The 26806-nt window shown below is 32.0% G+C and overlaps 1 protein-coding gene across 3 annotated transcripts in view; it reads left to right on the forward strand.

The window, feature by feature from the left end:
- Positions 1 to 26806, forward strand: part of LOC127061369 (prolyl 4-hydroxylase subunit alpha-2) — a 286159-nt gene that overhangs the window by 102736 nt on the left and 156617 nt on the right. The window contains exon 1 of one of the 3 annotated variants that reach the window (XM_050988178.1): positions 20562 to 20821. The exons of 1 other annotated variant lie outside the window; for it this stretch is intronic. The gene's annotated coding sequence lies outside the window, so the exon portion shown is untranslated. Of the gene's footprint in view, positions 1 to 20561; positions 21094 to 26806 lie in introns of those variants that run through there. One more of the 3 variants, XM_050988160.1, reaches the window with a different exon arrangement.

A 26806-nucleotide genomic window follows, 5' to 3' on the forward strand; every position in this document is an offset into this window, starting at 1 on the left:
TTCCTTTCTCTTTCTCTCTCTCTCTCTCTCTCTCTCTCTCTCTCTCTCCTTTTCTCTTTCTCCTTATCTCTTTTTAGCTCTTTCTTCTCACGGAAGCACTCTTCCCGACTATTTTCGTATACATAATGATCTTACAAGGACGACACTACCTCCAAGAATGGTCCGCTTTTACGCGTCGAATGAACCAAGAGCTTTAAACTTTTCACTGCTCTTTCTCTCTCTCTCTCTCTCTCTCTCTCTCTCTCTCTCTCTCTCTCTCTCTCTCTTGAAGGTCCGCACACTTAAAAATCCGATAATTGCGAACAAATTATCCTAGTAGGGGTGAATCCTACCTTTGGAAACTAATTAACTCTTGCTCGTTTCAATCAGACGCTACTGGAATATCTAGTATTTTACCTTAAATTTTACGTTAAGAGAAATGCCAGTTTAAGAGAAATTAAGGTATAATATTATGAATAATATCATTCGGTAAAATATTTTAATATCCATAGACGGGGATTAACTCACGACATATTATCGTCAAATGAGATATTTCATTAATTTTTTGTGTTAATGATTTTTCTTCTTATAAATATCTCGTATTAAAATGACCGATTCGATATTATATAAAAAAAAATATATATATCAACTTTTTATATGCGTATATGTATCCAACGAATCGTGTTACATTTTACGATGGACAGAGAATGACGTATATATCAAATACATTCTTTCTGTTTCTCTTTTCCTTCTTTTTATTCTCTCTTTCTTCTTTCTTCTTTTTTTATTATTTTCTATCACGAATTAAATACTCGTTGAGATATTTTTACGGACAGAAATATGTTCGTAGAATATCGATTAACGATAAAAGAAAACCGTATGCACTCTCGTACCAATTTCGTAACATTAGGATGTATTTAGTTTCTCGTAATACGGAAAGCTTTCAAATTAAACGAAAGCAGCTGCACGCTTGCCGAAGTAAAATATCGTTCGTTTCCTTCTATCCTTCTCTTTTCGCATAAAGAAATGAGTTGGGGAAGGAGCAAGATCGATAAATAATTTGAATAATCCGTTGAAACGCTTCTGGAAATTCCAACGCGCATTATTTCTCGTCGTTGTTAGAAGCATTTTCGTTACCATTGGGACGACGCAACTTCCGCTAAGAAACGGAAGAAAGAGAGAAAGTGGTAAAGCATGTGCGTGACGAAGATGGAGATAGATAGAGAGAGAGAGAGAGAGAGAGAGAGACAAACAGACAGAAATCAGAATTGTAAGAGACGAGAGAATTATGCGAGGAAACTGCGGACGCACTGGTTTCCTCGTACTTTGGCACTTAAAATCTCGACGTACTAGACGAAACGAGCCACGCAGCTGCTAAAACGGCGAACGTGAGTAACGGTCAGAATTGCGACTTCCATCCTTTCCACTTACGCCTTTCTAGTTTCTAATCTCTTCCACTCGTCGAGAAAAAGGGTAGGATAGGCGTGATGTAAGCGACAATTTCAAGTTGACAAGTATCTTCTTGCGTGGATGAGAACATTCATTTTTAGAATTTTCAAATAATTTATTTCATTAAATGATCAATTGATCAATTGATTTTAATAATAATCAGGATTCGATTGTTGTTTAAGAAAAATACATTTCGATATTCTTTTATTGAATCATAAAAATTATATATATATATATCGTGAGAAGTAAATACAAAGTCTGATGGTAAAATTTATAGGAGTAACGTTATAAAATGTTGTTATATCTCGTAAAAATAACGTGCATCTTACATAAACGTTGTTAAAACTGAGTATTAAAATCAAGAATACTTTATTTCGCTCCGCTAGAATCAAAAACTTTTCCTCGTGGAATTTCGGACAACCGTAATATCGGACGTGCCAACACATTAAAGGATTATTTTATGGCGAAGAGTTTAGTCGAGTTCTTTCGTAAATAGTCACGTTATTAACGTCCTCCTCTTTGCGAATTTCTAACGTTAATTAACTTCTTTTTTCTTTTTCTTTTTTTCTTTTCGTCAACTTTCTTGCGTTTACTCGTTATGTTACGTTTTTCCTCGTCGGGGAGTGCGTAAAATTTTGATAAAAAATTCCACGAATTTTCGCGAATTTTTGAAAAAAGATTGAAAGATCAAAGAACCCTCATACCGTGTATTACACGAGATTATAATTATTCAGTTCTGTAACGAGAGTAATAACTCTGTGGCCGATCGAAATGCAATTCTTTACTAGCTCTTTCAGTGCCCATCGACAACTGGATCACCATTCGAAATATTTTCGTAGAAACGAAGCGACGGTTCGGACGTCCTCGTTAATACCAGATTTACTCGACGAAGTGAAAAGCAGGACGACGACGACTTTTTCTCTCTCTCTCTCTCACTTTCTCTCTTTCTATTTTTCTCTTTCTCGTTATTTCCTCTCTCGTTGCAGGAAACGATAATCCGATCCACATTATTTCCGAAACGCATACGAGACTTGATATGAGGGAAAAAGGGGAGAGAGTTTGGGAAGCTTGCAAATTGGACGAATTTCTCTCCAACTTCCGTGCTTTTCTACCATTTTCTCCATAAAAATAAAAAAGAAAAAAGAAAAGAAAAATAAATAAATAAATAAATAAACAAATAAAATAAGAGACGGAAGCGCGAGTAATTGAAAGATCACGTCGTTGGTTACTCGTCGATGGTCACGTTTCATAATGTTCAACTATTCTGCTTCTATGAACAGGCAAATGCCGACATATACACTTGGGTAAGTTTGCGTAATGCATCGTAAACGAACAGACAGAAAAACGATTCTATTTCGACGTACAATCCGAAGTGAACTTTTATCTCTTCGTTTTTATTTTTATTTAGGAACGTTGTACTTTATGCATTTCTTTTTCTACAGTAAATTTATATTTTATTTTTCGAATTAAGTACCGCGCGAAGAATTATTTTTCTAATATAAATAACATTTCGATGCAATTATCCGTATGAATCATCAATTTATCGCAATCGATTATATAACTCGAATTTGTTCAAATTTCAATCTGTACGTCTGATAATAATAATAATAGAAATTAATACGTGCGTTTAAAAAACGTACAAATTTTTTATTATTCTCCCTTTTTAAAGCACTTATTTAATAATAGATATAAAATATTTTTATAAAAGTTAAGAGAAAAAGGATTAAAAAATGCTTCAAAAGGCTTTGAAAAGATACGGTGAAATGATTCTTTTGTCTTCTTCTTTTTTTTGTTTATTATTATATTAGAAATGGAAACGCATATAATATATGCTCTTCGAAAAAAAATATTTTTAATCCTTGAAGATATTCATTGCTTCGTGAATCGAAAGAAATCTACGAAGTGTGAAGATAAAAGGGAAGGGATAATCGTGCGCATCGTGTAATCCTACTGTACACGCGCGGATGCTCCTCGTACTGTTGCTTCTTCCATCGATGCATATGGATGAGGGAAGCGATGTGCAGGCGTGAGCTCGTGTACAAGGCAAAAGCACGCTTTCCAGATGTCGGGGATGGATGGATGGCACAGCAAAGCGAGCTCGCAGATCGCTCGACGATAAAAGTCGAATCGTGAAGGCGGATGCGTTGAAAGAAGAGAGTGATAAAGTTCGCGACGAGAATATTTCGTATTTTCCTAGAAAATACTCTTGCGTTTCTTTCTTTTTTCTTTTTTCTCTCTGTCTCTTTTTTACGTAACATTAACTCTTTTATCTATCGCTTCTATTTCCTTATCTCACACAAAATTCAATAGAATATATTTCTTTGGTCAGTAACGATCTTCGAGAAAAATTCAATTTCATATTAAAACAAAAAAATATGTCATAATATTACGACTAGATGGGAGAAATATTTTCTTTTTCTCTTTCTTTCGGAGTACCGTCTCGTCAAAATGATATCCGAAATAATTTGTAATACGAACAAATAAATAGATACATTAACGATTACAGTAACGCATTAAATTCCATCGTACGTGTTCGGCTCTAGGAATAATTATTTGAAAAGAAGGAACACGTAACGCGAATTAAGCCTAAAGAAAATGAATTCCTTGGTGGCGAAGAAAGAGGTAGGGGAGAGGAGGAGGAGGAGGAGGAGGAAGTAGAGGAGGGTCTTAATCAAGGATTTAGATCGCTAGTAGAAATTCCATGAGAACGAGCTAGCTGAAGTCGAATGTAGACGACACCCTGTCTCGAAGGATCGTTGTGGTACGCGATGAAGATGGTTGTTGAGGGGTTGAGGGAGGAGGGTGAGGTAGAGAATACGACTGCGCTTAATGAGGATAGTAGACCGTGCGGTAGAGCATACCGGTAACGTCTTCGAGTCGTCTTCAAACCGTAAACGGAGATAAGCTTAAGTCGACCATCCTCTTCTCTACGTTTGATATAGACTCTGAGGATGGATCTTGAGGACCGCGGACAGCATATCGGTGAGTAAAGGATAGACATGTCTTCAAGCGTCTCGTGTTTAGTCGTTTCTCCCGATTCGCACCATCTTGAAAACTATCCTCGTCTTCCACTTTACGGTATACTTTGGCTTATTGTCGTTCACTTTCTCTTTGAAAGGAGTACATAAGATTATCTTTGTTTTCAGCGAGAATGTTAAGCTTTTGCTTTTTTATTTTATTCTTTTTTTTTTCCATAGCAATATTAGATAAGTAAATATTCCGTTTTGAAATTTAGATTATTATTATTATTATTATTATTATTATTATTATTACAGTAAAGAAGACAGATTATATATGGATATATATAACATTATATTAAGTATAATAATTATAAATATATGTAATATTATATAAAGTATAATTATAGATATACGTAATATTGTATAAAGTATAATAATTATAGATATACGTAATGTTATATAAAGGATGTTTTGAAAATACATCGCCGATCTTTAAGAATGTATTCTATCCGTTGCAAGGTTGAAAAAAGATAATACAAACATGGATTTGTTAACTTTCTCTTTCTAAGTTATTAACTGTTTTTATTTACATGTTTCTATTTACAAATTGAACATTAAGAACATTTGAAAGTTTCGTAATCTTTTATTAAAAATATTGCTGAAAATGATTTCCTACATATAAATTTAACACACATATATTATTAAGAATAATTATTAAAACTTTGTGTATCCTAGTCTATTATAAATTAACGACCTATACATATTATAAATAAAAAAACTATCTATACATATTATAACGCGATGTTAGATATTAAAGAATATAAAATACCTTCCGTTATATACGTGATCTAATAAATCAGATCGGAAGAGATGAACAACGTTTGTTGTTCTTAGCTCTTTGTAAATACCTTTATGTAAAAGTAAGTCTTTCGTTCTTAAAACTTTGCTAGGAAGGATATCGAAGGATCTAGGTTTAGAGCGTAAATTTGGAACAGCTTCTCTGAAGCGAATCTACTAAGAATATATCTAGCCGTTGTGGCTCGTAGGGTGGAAGATTAAAAGTGTAGGGTTATCCTCTCTGAAAGGATTTATCCGGTGAAGCGTCGTATAGACGAGAGGGTGACTCTACGAAATACGGTACTCATGATATTCAACGATGTGTACCAAGCATTGCTCGTATCTCTCTCAGATGATACACGGAAAGTTCTCATGTGTACATACATATATATATATATATATATATATATATATACATATTTATATACATATATATATATGTATGTATATGTATATTGAAGTCGATCCAGGATTTACATCGACTTTGTACCTCTTCAATGTCTACTTTGAATCAGTATTCCATTACTCGAATGTATCCAATATGAACGTTTCTTTGATCATCGGTTATATTTAACACACTTACATCGAATAATTTTCATTTAAGAAATAGGATAAACGATTTGAGAAACATAGTCGAAGAAAATATTCCATGTCTTTTTTAATTTTTCTTCGTGTTTAAAACGAGACTTATTTTTTTATGATTTTATAATTATTAGAAAAGTAAATAAGAAAATGATCATCTATTATTCGCATTTTAATAATTATCGAGTAGATATTATTTAGTTAAATAAATGTCCCAAAGTGAATAACGAAAAGTGAGATATTATAATTAATTATTATATAGTAAATACAATCAAAGTAATTAGCTAAAAATTCAATTAAATCGTTACATTAATTAAAGTTTAAATTAATATCAAATTGAAAATATGATAACAAGTTTTACTTATAATGTGTAGAGAGAGAGAGAGGAAGAGAGAGAGAGAGAGAGAGAGAAAGAGTGAAAGAGAAAGAGATATGAATGTCATTTTATATTGTAATTAGTAACATGTATTATAATACATTTATATATTATGACGATATATAATACATTTATTTATTATAATATTGTAATTATATGATCGTTTATTAGAAATAAAATTTTTAATTTTAATATGAAAGATAAGAAGATACTAATATTGTAGTGATTTTTAGCTATTCGTTAATAATTATATGTATCAATTGTTTAAATGGCAATTATTGATTATTTTTATTTTTTTTTCTTTATCTAACGATTAAGAATTTATTTTGATAACTATTAAATTTACTTTTCTTTGAGTACTTTTTATTGTCGAACATCTACCTTCATTTTCTCGATCAATCCCAAAATCCTTCATGTATCTGTAGTTTGATAGAAAAGGGTTTAACTTTGTAGAAAACTCGAATTAAAGTTTCTTTTCAAAGAGAATTTAATAGTATCGCTGGTTTAGACGATTACGGTGAGGAAAAAATATATTGGTACTGTAATACGCAATAAATGTTTATTTAAAAAATATATAAATAAAATAATTGAAAATTGAAGAGAAATGTTATTTATTTGTACTCGAATTATCCAGGATAATAATTCATACGTTTTAATGTATATTCTGTTTTAAATTTTCATCGAGTCTTTTGAGGGATATAATAAATCTTGACTCATTTTGCAACTCGATGAAAAAAATATTAGTCATAAAAGAAATTCAAAAAATGCAAAATAGAAAATATTTCTTTTTATTAAATAGAAAAAGATAAATATATTTTTTAACCTCTAACAGAAATAAATTAACCGTATAACAAAGATAACATTTTGATTTCAATTTAAAAAAAAAATGTTCTCTCTCTCTCTCTCTCGTTAATTTTTCATTACATTTCTACGTTTCTCTTTCCAAGATGAAACTAATTTTGATTTCCTTTGAAGAGACCGAGAGATCCGTTTATTTCACAACTGTCCCCGCCCTTCTCACAAAAAAGCAAAAAAAGAAAAATAGACAAAGAAAAAAGAAAAGAATAAGAACAAAAAAGATTACTAAAACGTATATAAAGGTTGTTACAAAAGCGTGCGTCGCGTTGGAAAATAATTTTAAAATCGTTACGTTAAGAAAGGAAGATCTTGAAGCTTTGCGTGTTCTTCCTTTTATCTTGTTAGGGTAAATCCGTAATGAGCATTTAATAAAAAGATATTCCTTCGCCAAAAAAAAAAAAGAAAAAGAAAAATGAAAAAAGAAAAAGGAAAAAATTAAAAGACGAGACGTAGTAGTTTGAAGGGAGACGAATGACGTAAATGAAGATCAAATGAACGAATCTAGGATTACAAAAACGATTTTCATGATATTATTACAACCTTCTAGTATAATAATTCAGTACTAATTGCTGTGCTTTGTGAATAATTATTTTCTCGTGCGATTTTGCGGTGCTTTTCCCGAGCATTTTCCCATTTCTGTTTCTCTCCTTCCCTTTCACCTTACTTTACCAGATCGGATTCATAATTTTTTTTTTCGTTTTAATTATAATGGTCCCAATTAAATTTTTATCGCGAACATTAACGACATTCGCTATTTATTTTTGTCGAACATCCGGAAGCCGGAAAGAAAAGCAGCATGTAATTTGAAAAATATACAGAGTTTCGTTCTGCTTTCTGAATTTTTATATCATCCCGTTTCCCTTTCATCGTTTGGCATACAATAAAATATTATTATATTATCGACTTTCCTTCGAACGTCGCAAATTTATTGAATAACCAACGTTCCTAGGTATATCGTATTTCAATTACGTCGGGCGAATCACCGTGAACGATTCATATCAATACCTAGCAACCTATCCATTACTAACACCAGCTACCTATCATTCTACCGTTATTTAAATATATTTATATGTATATATACAGACGTTCATCCGAGTTCTATAATTAATATCAACGAAGTTAATTAATACCCTGGTGATTAAGAAGAAATTTCGTTTAGTAAATTTATCCGACCCCAGGCGATATCGTAGATACAAAATAGATTTGACGAAGATCATCGGTTCGATGATTCTCGTTTCTCGCATATGTAATTGCTGCTAAAATGCACATGTCGATGTTAAACATTAACGGATCATTATCGATGATTATTTACCATCGATACATGATCGTTCATCGTAACGCACAAAGCAATCGTTGCTCGGCACTGTCAAACTTGATTTATCTTGAATCGATTTAACGCGCAGCTCCGAGGGATATTAATAATTCAATTCATCGTCCGAGTAATTACTAAACAGTGGCCACAGCAGAGTAGTGTCATAGGAAGTCGATCCATTCGTTATATTGCCAATAATAAAACGTTTCACCTTTCTCTTTGAACTATTCGATTTAATAAATTATCACCGCCAATTATCTTTCCAATTATAAATTATTATATATTCGATCTCTTTCAACGATCATTAAGGGGACAAATTATGTTTCTATAATGAAACGTTTCAATGTTTAATAGATTCCATTTATTATTGTTTTATTTTACTATTGCGATAATAACGAATACAAATATATATATATATATATATATATATATATATATATATATACACATACACACATATATCTTTTTATTCGTGAAATTAATGAAACTATGAGAAAAGGAACTATCATTTATAACAGACGGTGATATTCCGCAGATCTAATTGGTCGGATTTAACGGATGTTCCTTCGTAAATTGGTGAAGGTGAAAATCGATTCTTTCGTTGATTCGAATCGACGATGACAGCTGAAGAGAGTAATTTCCAGCGAAGTTTCGAGCAGTGCTCTACTAATCAGAAAAAGCATATTGAAATAATACGAAAGTGTGATTAAAATGGGAACATCTTTCGTAACAGTAGTAAGAATATTTAGCAATTAATTACAAAAATGAGATTTAATTTGAAAAACGTGAAGTAAGATATTAATTATCATAATCCTATATATCTTTCGTTATCCTAAACTCATTTTGATTATCTAAATTCTTTGTATGATATTTCTTTCTTCCAACAAAGAAAACTTCTTCACGTTGAGAATCTCGTTACGTAAATGATCTTGGACTACTAAAATACTTTAACCTTTTAAATCTCTGATCTCTTACTTTCGATTTCTTTGATGACTAGATCGTACTTTTATACGAACCGAACCATTTTCGTACTAGGATTAATTGTAGAAAGGCATTAGAGTTAATGTAAGTCTTAAGGCTTTTAAGGATAGAGAAGGCATGTGTAAAACTAAATGCTTTGCCTTGCAGAAGATGTACAAGGTACATTTCTCCCTCGTACGACAGATAGACACATACACATATAAACTTTGAACACGTTAGTTTCCTCGTTCGTGAAACTTTCGCCCCGTACAAGAGATCGAATAAGAAGAAGAAGAAGAAGAAGACCCTGGATTTACGAGCGTACAAGCTTATTTCGCGACCTTATACGGTTACAATCGACAGGAGTTATACGCTCCTCGTAGTTTCGATTTTAGGTGCGTTACACTTGAGAAAAAGAAAAAATAAATAAATAAATAGTTAAACCAATCAAGTTGTATCACGAGAATTTATTTTTGTGTTCTTTTTTTTTGTTTTTCCATCGAAACGAAAGTACAGGCGTTTTCTAACGACTTACAAATACGAATTACTACGTCCTTTACACGTGACCTTTCGATTTAGAAATCGCATGAATTATCATAAAAACGTCCAATCTGTTTATTTGACATTTCGAACTGTAAATAACAAGGTGACACGCCTTATATCGTGTATTTTATCTCGGAATCGTGAAGATAACATCTCGCGTGAAACAAAAGAGTCCAACGTGTAAGTAGTTACTTACGATCAACGTAGACGAATCTTTCTTGATTTTCTTATTTTTATTTTTTCTTTAAATAAATATACACAGACGTACCCTTGAAATATAACAAAATAAAAAGTCGAACAGATACGTACATAGATAGTACTCTAATATACGTAAGTAAGTATTTACGTAAAATAGAAGTTCATTTAGATAATCGGGTAATATTCTGATCAAGTAAATGTACAGATGGAACGTTCATTTCCGCTAGTATCTCAAGACAATGGACAGTTAAAGGGGTTCTAGTTCTAGAACGCCAAAGGCATATATAGACAATGCGCATACACACATAGACACCGTACAACTGATTCAACTTAAGTTGTCAACAATAATAGAAGTTAATACGGTCTTTCTCTTTTTCCTTGAGTGGTTTTTCGAATGATACACATACACACATACACACACATATATATATCAAACATCTTAATCAAAGGAATTTGAAAACTAATCAATTCGAAATATTCAGTCAACCATTTCTGTTCATATATATATAATATTACGAGATAGTTTCGAGAAGGGGAAACCTTCCCGGAAACGACCCTACTATCACGGACATAATCATTGAAACAGGGTGTTCGTACCTATATATCTATGTATGTATATATGTATATATATATATCATATATATATATGTGTGTGTGTGTGTGTGTGTATGTGCAAACGCTATAAACGGCACAGTATCCAACCACTACCCTAATCAGATGCAGCAACGAGCATTCAATTAGCTCAGCGAAGCAATCCATTCGGCGACGTTAGGAAGATCGACGATTACTAACATAAGTTTGTTACATCTCGTTCGTAGATAAACGAGAAACAACGCGTACCTATACAATATCACATTTGCTTGCTAACGTTATCGAATTAAAAATCTCGTTCAACTTAATTTTCAAAAGTTTCTCCTTGTCCGTACGTTACCTTTCATATCTGATTTATTTCCATCATTAAATTTACTGAATTTTTAGTTTTCTTCTTTGTCTTCTCTTTTTTATCTTGTTTTCCTTACTTTACAATCCATTGCAACAGTTGTTAAACATCTGTTATAGGTATGCATTAATAATAATAATAATAATAATAATAAAACTATTATCCGCATTAATATTAATTTTAATAATTTTCGACGAAGTTCGGATAATATTACTTCCTATAGGATTTCAATTAATGAGATAATAACCAGCGAATGGGGAATAATAAGCGAGTAGCCGTTAATTAATTTTTATTGACCCTTTGTCTCCAGTTTTATTTTAAGTTGTTTAAAAATGGTCAATGGCACTATGGATTATCGTAGATAAGAGGGATAGAAAGCGAGTAAGTGAGTAAGTAAGTAAGTAAGTAAGTAAGAAAGTAAGGCGAATGGTACATTAGCCCAAGAAATAAGGAGATCGTGATCATCGAGTCGCGACTAACAATAAGAGCCAAGCTGCGTTACTTTAATTCGGGTTAATGGGAACCCCTTCTCGTTCGTTTACGATCGATGTGTTGCGCGAACAATAAAAGCATACATATATATATATATATATAGGATGTATAAAATTGATACGTACATACCAGCTTCATACGTCAATAAAACTCATTTAAAAAGAAATAAAAATCAAAAAGAAAGAAAGAAAAAAAAGAACAAAAATATTTGAGAAATTTTTTCGTTGAACTAATTGAATGTTAAATAAAAAAATAAAAACTGTATTAATTTACGAAAGATAAAGAAATCAACTCAAGTGTTTACAATCAATTTTCTAACATATATACATATGTATTTATTAAGAAATTGTCTATTTATTTTTAATTCTCGTAGATTGTTAACATTTATGCATTGAAAATATGTTGAAATATGTAAATAATATATGTGAAATGTGAAAATATAGTAATTATATGAACGTATGGGAAAAATATGTGAGATATTTAATAAATATGTCGGGAAAATTACTTCTTTCATATTCTACAAATGTATTGTATAAAATATTGCTAATTAAACAGGCTATAACGTTCAACGCGAAGGGATATCTATCACAAATGCATTTTTAACTGACGATATCAAATTATTTATTCGAAAATAAATGAGGTACCATTGTTTCATTCTGACAGATTTTTCAAACAATTAAATTGTCGTCCCGTCTATTGAAATATACATGTAATTTTCAGCAATAGATATCATTTTTAATATTATGCATTGCTAATTTATGGAATTCGTGGAGATAGTTTTTTTCGACTAATTAAACTTATTAAAAATATTCTGAGTCACATTTTTCATAAAAGTATCACGATCATATTTTTGTTATCAAGACTATTTGCACGTACCAAGTTATATATTATGCAACAATCAATGTTTTATGCATATCAATGTAAAAGTGAATTCGGCTTCTTCGTCACGATTAGATATTCTTTTTATTGTTCCGCAATATGTACTGTTTAAAATTTTATTACTGTTACTAATAATAAGAGTATTGAAATATTGTGTCAATTATTATTTTATTATCTCTTATTTCATCACTCCAATGTTGAATTAATGTAATACGTTGACTTATTCTTACTACGAGTAACAATTTAAAAATGAAAATCATATTTAATATTATATTGATTTCAACAGTTAGCTATTTCAGCTAATTGAATACTATATTGATTCTTGAAATTGATTTTGAAATACTTAACTGTTTCAAATCGTGCTAAAGTTTGTATATCGTAGTACTCTCTCTTTTTACTGTAAAAGTACTTGATACCGTATAAAATGTTTTTCTATGTCATAGAATGTTACCAGTCTTAATAAATTTATCGATACTTTAATAGCAGCATTTGCAACAAATTGATCCGAAATTTTAATAAATAATATCGTATTTTAAAAAATACATATGACAAACAAATCAAATATTCAATATACTTTTACATAGGTATTTAAAAAAAGTATATATAAAACATATAAAACATGCAAAATATGCAAAATAAATAATACATATTTGTCACCGTCTGAAAACTAAACAAATTAAACAAAAAGATACTCGATTAAAAAATATACATTTGCACGAATAACTGCCTATTTAAATATTTGCATTTATAGTCATACACCCAAAAAAAATTCCGTATATAACAATTTTAGGAATTATACAGATACGATTCAAATATATCAAATTCAATGATATTCTAAAGGACCTTAGACGATCATTAATAATTAAACAGCGAATACTTATCACGGTTAGATGAAAATACCGAGACGTTTTCAGTAAAATCAATAAAGATTCGATAAAGTCTCGTGAATATTGGATAATGATTTTAATAGACGAGGAAATAAAAGGAAATGAAGGAAAAGGATGAAAAGGAGGAAAAGGATGACGAGGAGAAGATGAAGAAGAAGAAGAAGAAGAAGAAGAAGAAGAGGAAGAAATAGAAATAGAGAAGGAGAAGGAACGTTCATCGAGTTCGAAGTAAATATCATCTTCGGTCACCGGCTCGAATGTAGAATGTCTCGGAAAGTACGACGACCTGTTTATATTTCTCTCTTTCTCTCTCTCTCTCTCTCTCTCTCTCTCTCTCTCTCTCTCTCTCTCTCTTTAAGTCTATCTGTCTGTCTCTTCTTCTCTTATTCTTACTCTTTCCGAAGACCGATCGTATCTATAAATCGAGAGAATGCCGGAATGAGCGCGTGAATAATTCTCCGAGCATTTTCAAGACGCCTGTCGTACGGTAGATACATACGTATACGCCTTAAAAAAGCTTTCAGAGGTGACGTCAGTAAGTACTTATTTACTTACGTTCCACAACGACGCCCGACACCCGCCGGCATGAAAATAAATCCCAATACATTCGTGTACGGATTGTATAACCCCCGGATAGATACAACTCCTATCGATGATATCGACAAAAAAAAAAGAAAGAAGAAAAAAGGAAGAAGAAATTTATATTCACAGTTTCTTCCTCGTCAACGATATTTTTCTTCGATAAAATAAGTAAGTAGATATAAGATCGAATCTTTATGATTTCTATGATTACCCATGTTGATTTTCCTTCAATTCTTCGAGACTTTCTCTTTTTCTGCAAAATGAAAAATGTAATTTTCTTTTTTTTTACGCTCAATAACAACAAACAAAAGTATCCATCGACGATTGTTATTTTTGTTATTATAAAATTGTTATTGTTCTTTCGAAAAGTATCGTACTCGTAGATATGGCATTCTATAGATTAATCGTGAGCGACAATGGTTTTGTTTTTAAAAGTAGAAAAATATATTTTTGGTTAATATATTTTTTAGGTATATTTAATTATTATTTTGTATACATACATATATGTACATATTGTATATTTAAAGATAAGTATCGACTAAATATGAACTACAAGCAAAATATATATATATACACTTGTGTAGGTTATAGCTCTCTCATGCGTACATAACAATCGGTATACGTCAGAGTAAATAGTTTACTAGGCTATGAACTCACACTTTTCAGTATCTCATATTTATATGATATATCACAATGTTCCGTGTTAGATACGACATCGGTACGCATTCGTTTCGCGACAAATAGAAAATAATAAATACAATTGACACATATAATAACTAGTACATAAATTTCCGATAAAAAGCAAGATTTTATCGAACGTTTTGTCAAAAATAATTAGCAAATAATTATATATTATATTATTTTAATACGAATGAAAACATGAAACGTATCTATCGATCGATAGTCCTTTGTGTTAAGTATAAAATTATCTAGAATATGATTTTTTCAATTCAAAAAAATTCAATTTTAATTCGATTAAAAAAAAAATCCATTATGAGACATTCTTTCTACTTTTGTTATTATAAATTATCGTCTTCATACATGTAGATATTCGTTTTTAATGTGAGAACTTATTCATCAAAATCTCATTATTGACGTAAATCATTATAAAACCAAGGGTGATGAATAGCATTAGATTGGTATACTAAAAAAATTATGCGAACGCGCGCATAACAACGCAAAGAAAGAAACGTAGAGTGACAAGATCAGATTGTCTTACTTATACAACCGTTCAACTTCGTAGGATGACTTTTAATTGACCAGCGATTTTTTATCATTCGTTATCGATACGATTTTGTTTATGTTTCACCGACACCTATGCTTCGTTCAATATTATATTCTTCCACGAACACAATCATTTATTTCCTTTCTACGTAAGTAAGTAAATAGGTCTACGTTATCTTATTTCACATATTTAAACAAAAGTTATTGTACACTTTGAAATAAATTCATGGGATAGTTTCTAACGACGACATAAAGGTAATATAAATGTAAGATAAAGGAAACGATGATGGGAACAGGTAAATGATAAAAATGAGATAGCAGGAGTGAGATCGAAATGACCTATGACCTATGTAATAAAATCACCTTGAAAAGATGATCCGTTAGGTAAGAAAAGAATAGAAGTTCTTTTCGGCGGGATAAGAGAAAAGTTTCTCTCTCTCTTCTTCTTCTTCTTTTTCTCTCTTTATTTCTCCAGTCCACTGAACGTTCGTTTTGTTCGCCTTCTTAGTTTCTTTGTGGGAGGAAGGTTTTACTTGGCCGCCTTAACCGGCCTGCGTTTCTCGTCGACAAATCACTCTTCCCTTTACAGCTCGGCAGATAAAGAGCAAAAGAGAATGAGAGAGACACAGACACACACACACAGAGAGAGAGAGAGAGAGAGAGAGAGAGAGAGAGAGAAAATGCGAGAGAGAAAGAGAAAGAATAGATTCGAGGGTTGAAAAAAATGTTCCGGAATCTACGTCGATTTGTTACGTGGACAGTCCACCTTTTCGTTATGAGGTAGTCGGTTTACGCATTAATCCTACGGAATGAAAAAAAGCCGTGCAAACAACGTTTCAACGCTTCTAGCACCAAGTAATTTTTCTCTTCTCTCTCTCTCTCTCTCTCTCTCTCTCTCTCTCTGTCTTTCTCTCTTGCTTACTCACTCATTTCATTCCCTCGCTTCGATAGTCCGATTTCCTCTTTATCTATCCTCCCTTTCTTTCGTTGCATACAATATGAACGAGTATGACACGCGAGCCTGTAATTAAGCAAAGCTTTATTTCATTAGCTTTGATTTCAAATTATTATTAGCTGGCGAGTTATCGCATGACGTGTTTCGCGCGAAATGAAAGGCAAAACAAAAGGAAGAAAAATGAAAAAGAGAACAAAAATGCAAAAATTGATTACGATTAATTGTAGGAGGTATCGTAATAGTCTGCAATACAAGGTATTATAATAATACTTTAAACAGCAAACGGTGTTACATATCTTGATACTAGTACGAGTATATTACCTATCGATGACATTTATACGTTGGCGGATACCCAAATAGAATTAAAATATTACTGTATCGACGGACGTTGCCCTGTCGTTCTGTAATACGTAAAATGTATTTGGAATAAATCGTTAATTGCATTTTCGCGTTACGTACGTATTCAGCGAATTTTAATGAAATTACCACGCGTTAATCATGAACACGTAACATTCGAGTTAACGTTCAACCGGATCAATGCAACGATTATTAAGAAATATAAAAACAAAACAATCATTATTAAAAGAGTCCAATGAAAAAGAACAATCATGATTCACGATGAAATTTTGAAAGAATTTCGGAACGCTTTGTTTTTCTTACGATAATAGAGTTAGGTAGGTACTTAGTTACTCACTACGCAACACGCAAATCAGTAATTAAGTGGACTTTTCATTCATTACTTTTTGTCACGAACTTTTCATTAAACGTGACTGGCGGCCTCGATAGACACGTCTCTCTTTGCAATTGTCCACTTCACGCCTTCCCCTCACCTTTGGCTTTCTACTTCCCTCTCGATCACCCCTACTATAGAACATTCACTAATTCCACTTCCGTTTTGGTTCGGTCCAATTCTCTCTCACAGTGTGTTTCCTTTCTCTTGAAGCACGTTTATGTCTAATATGTGTAGCTCTCCTGTACACACTTACATTTCTGTACTAGTATGTGTGTGTGTGTGTGTGTGTGTGTGTGTGTGTGTGTGTGTGTGTGTGTGTGTGTGCATATGTATATGTATGTAGGTATAGTTACGTTTGTCTATGTATGTGTGTGTCTTAATTTTATATACGTGTATATATATATAAACTTATATATATATACTTATATATCTAAATAGAATACATATACTTATACATGAACATGGAAAAGTTTCGGGTTTCGTTGAACGCATTTTGTCGAGAGACCCGCAGGTGGTAAAGGACCGAGGGTTGTGTGCCACGAAAGACTTTGTGAAACTCGTAAGAAATTAAACTTTCTTTCGCAAACTCTCTTCTTCTCATCCTCCTCTGGCAGTCGTAGTTTCAAAGCTCGCTCTTTACTCGTCTTCTTCTCTCTCTCTCTCTCTCTCTCTCTCTCTTTCTCTCTCTCTTTCTATTTCTCTCTCTCTTTCCCTTTCTCTTTCTCTTTCTCTTTCTCTTTCTCTCTCTTTTTCTTCTACCTTTTACCTCAGTTTCCTTTAAAGATCTTCGTTGCAGGAATATTGCGGTTACGCGATGAAATAAATACTTATAAACGATATTTGTAACAGAAACGTGTTGGTATGAAAATAGAGACTATAAAATTATTCGACATTTAAAAGGTATCATGAAGTTTTTTCGTTATTTATAGAATATATTGTTTCCATACATTCATTATATATATATGTGTGTATGTGTGTATTTATATTTAAAAGATTTTGGAATCATATTTCATATGATATAATAATGATAATGTTGATAATAATAATAGTAATAATAATAATAATATTAATTATCATTTAATTTAATTTAAGTTAATTTAATTTACTTTAATTTAATTTAATTCAATTTAATTTATAAGATGATTTAATTATTAGGACTCTATTTAAGAATTTATCGATCATTTCCAGAACATATTTGTAGAGAGATCAATATTTTATTAGAAAGAAAAATAATAAAAATTCCAATTTATATTGTACGTTTCAAAGAAATCAAAAATTCATTAATATTTCATTTTTATATCTTATATAAAAATCGTATATGTATGTCATTAATAGTTGCTTTTAAGCAAATTCATCGTTCTCAATTACGATTGTGTTACATTATGACCATTAAACGATATACTAATGCTCGCAGAAAATGCGATATATGATAAATAGGCGCAATGACTACCGCAAACTGGGTCTTAGATAATATAATCAAATGAAAAAGGACAAAGGAATGGGCGTAATGGCGTAGCTTGCCATACGGTAACCCGTCCCACTATTTCATTGCGTTCAGATTGATTTGGCCGAGGGCAAGTGCAAAGCGTGGCAGCAAACAAGGGCTAATAACGGAACGAATGAATCCAGAAGAGTGCGACGTGATGCGTACAAATAAGTAAGAGAAACAGGAAGCTGAAAGAGAGAGAAAGAGAGAGTGAGTAAGAGGGTAAGAGGGGAATTCATGGAAGCGAGATGGAAAACGTGATCGCATACGTAGAAATGAGGACAAGTAAGATGGAATGAGAATAAATGAGAGGAAAAGAGATAAAACGGTGATACATGTTGCCATAGTGATTCGATGCAACGAGATTATCGTCGTACCGTATTTATTTATTTTTTTGTTTGTTTTTTGTTTGTTACACTTCGACATTTTTCTAAACATACGATAATATATTATCGAGCTGTAATAATGTTTGTTTTGTTTTTATTTTCTTCGACATTTGTATCGTTCGATCGAATCGTTATATTTACTTACGCGAGTAAGTACTTAATAACTTACTTATTTGAATATATTTTATAGAAATTATTTCGAAATAGATATTCGGTTTTCTTATTCGATTGATTTTGTTGTTTGCTCGTAGGATGTTTCCTTTTTCTTTTTCATTTTCTTCTTCTTTGTTTTTTCTTTTCGATGAAATATACTTTGCATAAAGATAACATTGTTTGTTTTTCAAGTAGGTAATACTCGATGTAGATGGAAGCAATCTTCCTCCCCCTGTCCCGAAAACGTGTCGTGTACAAAGTTTACGAATAACTGAGAGAACTCGATGAGTTTCTTCCTACCAACCGCTCGACAGAAGTTTCTCACAGGACTAAAAGCTGTTCCTAAATGCACAATTAACACTTCGCCACGAATTCAGGAAAGTACAACGGTTATAGTGCAAATGGGGCGTACAAGGGGTGAGGTAGCGGTGAATAAAATAGACAGATTGCATTTCCACGACTTTTTTTCTTTTTTTTCCTTTTTTGTTTTTTTTTTGTTCTTTTTTTTTTAGTCTAGTAGATATTCGAGGTGAGTGGACACAGAAAGTGCCCTTTAAACGCGATACATTTGAAAGCTTTGAGGATTAACTTTATCGTATTGCTCAAATTCGTTTTCAAGAACTAGTTACTTCTTTCTCATTACGAAAATAAAATGTAATGAAACGAAAAGAAAAAACGTTATGAAAACTTTTGAGAATGGAGATATTTTCGAGTTTTTTTCATCTCTTTTTTTTTCAATTTTTATGTCGTTACTAATTTATATGTCGTTCAAAAATACAAAATCTCTTCGAAGACTTTTTTATCTTCATCCAGCATTTACAGACGTATATATATATATATATATATATATATATATATATATATATATATAGGGTTTTTCAAAGTTTTAATTGATTTCTCTTTCAAAACTTAACGTAAAAAGTTAAGAACCCACACACACGTACGCATGCATATAAACCAACAACCAGTATGTGTGTTCTTTTCTATTACCACTAAAAATAGCCGTGTTCTTAGAATTCTTAGAAGTGGCTCGCTTTTATCGTACACATTTAAAAAGTATTTACGAGAAATCCATTAAGTTTTAGCTTCACTAAAATCAGAGTATTTTACACTTACAAAATACGATGACATCACGCATAGTGTCGTTTCTTTTGAAAATAAAGAAAACAACGATCAATTTTACATCATAACTCATAAAACAATAAAAACCGTAAAAATCACAAATTTTAGATTTCTTCTTTCATAATCTTCGAAATCAATTATGAAAAAGACTCTCTTTTCATGAATTAATTATTTTTATTTTTTTCTTTATTTATTATCGTAAAATTGATAAAAAGAAAAGATAATAATAACGAATTAAGTGTTTTTCTTTTCAACGTACCAAATATTGTAAAAACAGATTAATATTTTCAATGTTAAAACGACATGACGTGAGAAATCACTTCACAAATATATATATATATATATATATATATATATATATATATATATATATTTATATATCACGTAAATTTACAGACATTTAAAATACTCTCTGTATATCACTCGAAACTGTATCCGTCCACATAAAAGTATATATATTACCGAAATACAGAATTCCTGGGTAAGAAAAGGAACAAGAAGAGAAGGAAAGAAAATAAAAAAAAGAGGGTAGAAGGGTACAAAAAGAAGAGAGATACACGAGTGTCGCTGAGAAGTAGAACGACGAAGAAAGAGAAAGAGAAACAGAAATAGAAAAAGAAAAAGGGGAGAGAAAGAGAGGGAGAAGGAGAAGGAAAAAGAAAGAGAGAAAAGAAAAGAAAAGAAAAGAGAAAAGAAAAGAAAAGGAAAGAAAATAAAGAAAGAAGAGTGGGAGCGTGAGTGTGCGAAGCGAGCGGGAAACGGCGAACCAATCAGAGAGTCGTTTGGTAGGCGGCGTGGTGGGGGTTGCGCTACGTGCTCGCAGAACAGTTGATAACCGAACGCGCTCGTCGCAGCATCCGTTCTTGGTTTCGCGCTCAGTCGACTGCCGGAGCTCGTGCGGCGTGCTTCTTTGTTCTTCTTAAGTAACGTAAGTAAAGTAAAATAGATCGTAAATAAAATTATTGAAAGAGATCGTTCACACGAGCCGAATGTCTCTCCATTCATTAATTAATTATTCGATCGAGTGATTTTTATTTAAATTAATTACCGACAGACTATATATGTATATATAAAATTTATAATACGAGTGAGAGAGATAGAGAGAGAGAGAGAAAGAGAGGACACGTTTTCGAGAAGCGAAGAGTGAAGTTTGACGTCTCGCAAGTCTGCAATTCGAAAACTTCTTTTCCAGTTTCTTTGGTAAGTCTTTTTATTTATTCCTTTGTAATCGCTTATTTTGTTTATTCGTGACCGTTTTATTATCTTTCTCGACTTGTATTTAAAGATTTTTTATTTTCTATATTTCTTGTTATTATTTTTTTTATCTTTTACGTTTCTGTTGGTTCTTCTTCTTCTTCTTCTTCTTTATTATTTCTTTTTATCGTGCACGTGATAAGAACAGGAACGGGTTCGATCTTTCTTGTAAGGTTTTCGAAGTGCGCGTGTAACTCGGAAACCTGGGAGTTTAGTTTTATGGCGCGATTACGAGTTTCTATTTTCGTTCGTGTTGCGGTGGGTCGAGCGGAGTGACGTCGCCGCCGGCGTCACATCGACGTTTGGAGGATCGAAAACGTCTTCTTCGAATGAACATGCTTTTACTCTCTCTGTCTCTGTCTGTCTCGCTTCTATCTTCTCTTTTTCTCGTGTTAAATGGTATAGTCTTCGTCAGATAAGAATTACTCGTCGAAAGAACTAGAAGAATAGTTTGCCTTATCTTTTCCCTTAAGATTAACCGACGAGCGTTATACTTTCAAGTTGGATGGAAAAAAAGTTACAAGTTTCATTTGATTTAATCGTATCAACGTTCTAGATTTATTATTCAAAAATATATTAATTATGATTTTAATCTTTCCTATTTATACAAGCGATTTATTTCTTCGTTATCAAGATTATATTTGTAATAATTATTTAATGATATATTACATTCGAAGTTATAGCGATATTATATATCATAGCGATAAAATGTATAGAAAAATTGTTTGTATGCTTGTAACGCTTATTAAACGATTTGGCACGATTCGTATAACTTTGGCGCCTCATTTGTGGAAAGAGTTTCGTGGAAAGAATTAAAAATTGATAAATTTTTCAATTTTGGATGAAGATTAGGACGCAATTTAAACGCAATTCAGAAGCAATCCAGACGCAAAAAATGTAAACAACGCTAAGGCGAGTGTCTTCGACCACGTGTTCCATCGTGTTCCATTTACTACACATAAACAAATAATGTCCCAAAGTACCCTCTATTATACGTATATATTATCTAAAATTTACATACGATTCAATGTTGTTTATTCATGATATCTAAAATGTCCTTCGAAAATTACCTTCACATTACGATGTAAAAATTATAGAGCAAAAGAATCTAACCAACGATTTTAATATACTTTAATGATAGACAATTTTACAGAGGTCGTGAACGTTTCGGTAAATACGAAAAAAAAAAGAAAAAAGATCTTAGAATTCGAGTTTTGTTTCGAACGATAAAACACGCGTGTAAAGGATAAAGTTAAACAATGTCGTCTTGATGAAAAGATTTCAACTGTACGAAAGTCCCATGGCCTTTAACCTGTTTGAAACGAGGAAGATTACTGAGGTCAGTGCACTAAAGGAGTCACCGGATAGAAGTCTAAAGTCGTCGTCGGAATTGGTAGCAGAAAGAGAGAGAGAGAGAGAGAGAGAGAGAGAGAGAGAGAGAGAGAGAGAAGTGTGTGTGTACGTTAATCACAGAAGGCCGACTTTCGGGCATTCGTGTTGGCGGTGATGGTGGTTGAATTACTTCTGGAATTCTCCTGGAACACGTATCTTCAAAGAAACGAGTTTGCGTTAACTCACTTACCATAATGTATTATGTCACTTAGGTTAAGTAACGGAAACAGGTAAACCGATCGACCAACCAACTTACCTGCAAGAAACGCATGAGATCAAAAGAAAAAATTGAAGAATATTATGAGAATTTAAATTTCTCACGACACTACGTGCGGAGCACATATATGTACATACTCTGTTTTATCGACAAACTTTTTAATTATTTCTCACGTAAAATTAATCATGTTTTTCAAATAGTACTTAATCTTTGTTTCCTTTTTATATTTAACTTATCATTATCTCGTTCTAACGTACGTATGCCATGCCTGTTTTACAATTATTAATATTTCAAGGATATTAAATAGTTTATTTTTTCATTTCAAATGAAGTTTCGTTGTGTGCCTTACGGATATACGATATGTATATATACGTATGATATATCGTATGCATGTCTGTTTTATAATTTCATAATTTTTTAAATAATATAAAAGACATGAGACGTGGGTATGAAATAAAATGTCATAATCCGATTAGATGTAGAAAATGGCAAAGGGTTAAAACGTGAATCGTCGAGTTTCGAGGAGCTTTGGTGAGTTAGTTCAAAAGCTGGATTTTGACGTCCATAAAAAAAGAAAAAGAAAAAGCAAAAAAAAGGGAAAGAGAAAGAAAAAGGTTCTCACTTTCTGACAAAGCGAGTGTAACCAACGTATCTTTAGCGAACAACGGGGAACTTTGTTCAATAGTCCCTACGGATAGTAGTAGCTTGGTCCTCATTGTCTTCGAAAACAAGCATCTCTTCTCTGTTCGCGTATTAGAAGAACTGGAGCAAGAGATACGAGTTTGTTTAGTCGCTTCTTCGTACTTTTTTTCTCTCTCTTCCTTTCTTATTTTCTTTCTCTCGTCGACTTTTTCGATATTTATGTTACGTTTCGTATTCCTCTTTATGTCGGAGACGAAACTTTCTCGCTTTCTGCATTATACGTTTAAACGTCATCTTCTTGCAAACAAAATAACGTTGACGGTTTATCGTCGATCATAATTCTTTCTTTGCAGAAGTTTCGATCAGTCGTTATTTCCTTTCTCTCTCTCTCTCTCTATCTCTCTCTCTTTCTCTTTTGTTCTTTTTTTTTTAATTTTTTTTTATCATTGTTTTTTTTTTCTTGTTCAACGTGTATCATTCGTGGACAGCGTAAAAAAAGGACAAACTCAATACGATCTCTAATCGCGTAAGCGTCGATCGAGTAGAGTTACGGTGTCACGAAGTGCTACTTGAGAATCTCTCGTGGGATTCGAGAGGAGAGCACTTTGAGGGTTAGTAAGTACTTTGCCAGTCTTCGACGGTGTCGCTCGCATTATAGGAAAGAAGCGAGTCGTCACTTAAACTGGTGTTAGGTTCGATTCGTCGTCATCTTGCTTTCTCACAAGCCTCGCCGATAAACGCGGACGTTGACCGAGTTAACGTGCTCGGCTTCGATCGTGCTTCCTTCGAGCATCTTAACGTAGTTTGCTAACAGAGAGAGCAAACTTTAATGTACTTACTTAACGTAGTCTACATTTCTATGTTATTTTATTTCCTTTAAACGAAAGTCTCGTTGCTTTTTTATCTTCTTCTTTTCTTTTTCTTTTTTTCTCTCTTCTTTTTCTTCTCCTCTTTTTTTTTCGAGTGAGCTAATTCGATCTGGCATGTATGCTTTTACGTTGTAAATGTATGTGTTGTGTGTCCTCAAAAATATGGTCTTGTTGGTACGGGAAAAAGTGACAATACACAATGTTGCGTGGTCGCCAGCAATCCAGTACTGTTCGAAATATTTTCCAAATATTTTTTCTTTCTTTTTTTTTTTTTATTTTTATTTCTTTTTCCTTTTTTTTTATTTTTACAGATATCCTATATTTTCCCGACGTGGAATATACTACAAGTTCAAAAGAATTCAACACTACTTGGTAATTTACGTCGAATCGAATGCATACCGTTATTTACGTTTATAAATTTCACCAAAATAATGTCACTATTTTTTCGTAAATCCCTTTCGTCCTACCCCCTCCCACCATCGAGAAGAAATGTACTTTCTATAAATTCAGGAATCGTTCCATTTTCTCTGAGTAGTTCGATCTACGGTTACAATCTACGTACTTTTCCTATCTTTGTATAATAAACGTACTCGTTGGTATAAACCTTGCGTTCGTTTACCTTCCTTGAAAACAACTTCTTCGAAAGAATAAACAACAAATAAATCTATTTTATATGTTACAGTCTTACCTCAATGTTCTTCTACAAAATATATAAAACTCTGATGGTCATAAAAGCGATATATAATATTTGCTTTGATTTCTTCTTTCATCCAGTACTGTTAACTTTTTTATTTGATTTATTTGAACATAAACTGATTTTTGTAGAAGTATATTTAAAAAATCTTTTATTTATTGTATTACGTATTAAATAGAATTATATACCTATAGACAAATTTCTCTGTAACTATAAATGTAAGATATAATAAATTAAAAAAATGTCTTAACGAAAGAAAAAAAGAAAAATTTCGATGTATTTTCGATGTATTATCAATTTATACGAAATTGAAAATATTATAAAATTATCAACACCCTCAAAAGATACCAAATGAAATTTAATTTCGAATATAAATTGATATTATTTATTTTTAATTTTTATTAATTAATTATGTAATTAATTAATTGATTGATGGATGGATTGATTGATTGATTGATTGATGGATTGATTGATTGATGATAACTAAAAACCAATCTTAAAACGATCGCAACTAATTTATAATGAAAATAAAAAATAATCAATCGATCAGACAAATATTAACAAATCATCATGATCTATAATAATTTTATCATATAATAGATCGGAGAAAAATAAAGGTCGAGAGCAAGTAAGTCTATTCTAATACTTAATCAAATAGAGAAATGTAACGTAAACTTTCGAGATTCATAGAATGAGAAAAAAAACGAATGTTTACGATTATGACAGGACATGGGTCGTTAACCCGTTCTCTGTGTATGTGTGTATGTAATTGACTACCGGTTACGTGCACGAGAGTTACCACTAGCTCGATGTATAGAGAGTAAGTGAGAGAAAGAGAGATAGAGATAGACAGAGATAGAGATGGGCCGTTGTATCTTCTCGCGTGCAACCAGCTTCGTATTAGATTATCAGGGTAACCTTGAAAGAGATAGACTCACACATGCTCCGATCAAGCTATAAAGTTTTTTTTCTCTCTCTTTCTATTTCTTTTTTTTCTTTTCTTCGTTTTTTTTACCTCATTCCACTTGTGCATGTTCACTCAAGCTAGGTTTATTCGCTTTCGCCCACCTTTTACCACGAGCCTCCTCCATTCGACCTTATTTAATCGCTGTCGCAACGTCGGAAAATCGATTACGTCCTTCGACTATGCGTTAAGGATCCCTGTCCATGCATATGTATTTTAAAGGTGACACTTCGACGATATATCGTTTATCTATCGTTATATTTTTAACGATAAGTGTCGTAGATCGTTGATGCTTTTAAGAAAAAAAAAATATTTTTTTTACATTTTTTAGAATAGATTTGCAGTTTTCTAATTTAGTTTTTAAGAACACAAAGAAAGACAGAATATTGGAAGCGAGCTATTATATTTCACGCAATATTATCACGATCGCGATTCCGTTTTGTCATTCTAATTAACAAATAAAATTAATATTCTAATATCGATTAGTTTCATATCGAGATTTTCTACGGATTTTTCTTCTTCGTTTCAAAAAGAATTATTAACGTCGTATGAATCCTTAAATCGATTTATGGCCCGAAATGTTTCTGAAATTTATAAAGATCTTGAACTTCTTTTTTTTTTTTTACAAAAAAATGTAACATCCTAGAAGTGAAGTTCGAACTTCATGTCGTTTAGAAAAGTTTTCGTTAGAACATTTTGTGAGAAGAAACGAAAAAGATAAAGACGAAGAAAGTAAGAAACTTTGGAGTCACCTTTGTTTAAATAGGAGGTGGATCGAGTGGTCGAAATAGTTCGCATTTTATTCTTTTATTTTCTGCGGAAGCTTCTTCACCGTATCGTTTTATTCGAGTTTGTTCTTCTTTGGCTTTAAAATGGCTCCA

This window comes from Vespula vulgaris, chromosome 1 (assembly GCF_905475345.1).
Source record: "Vespula vulgaris chromosome 1, iyVesVulg1.1, whole genome shotgun sequence".
In the NCBI taxonomy this organism is placed as follows: Eukaryota; Metazoa; Arthropoda; class Insecta; order Hymenoptera; family Vespidae; genus Vespula; species Vespula vulgaris.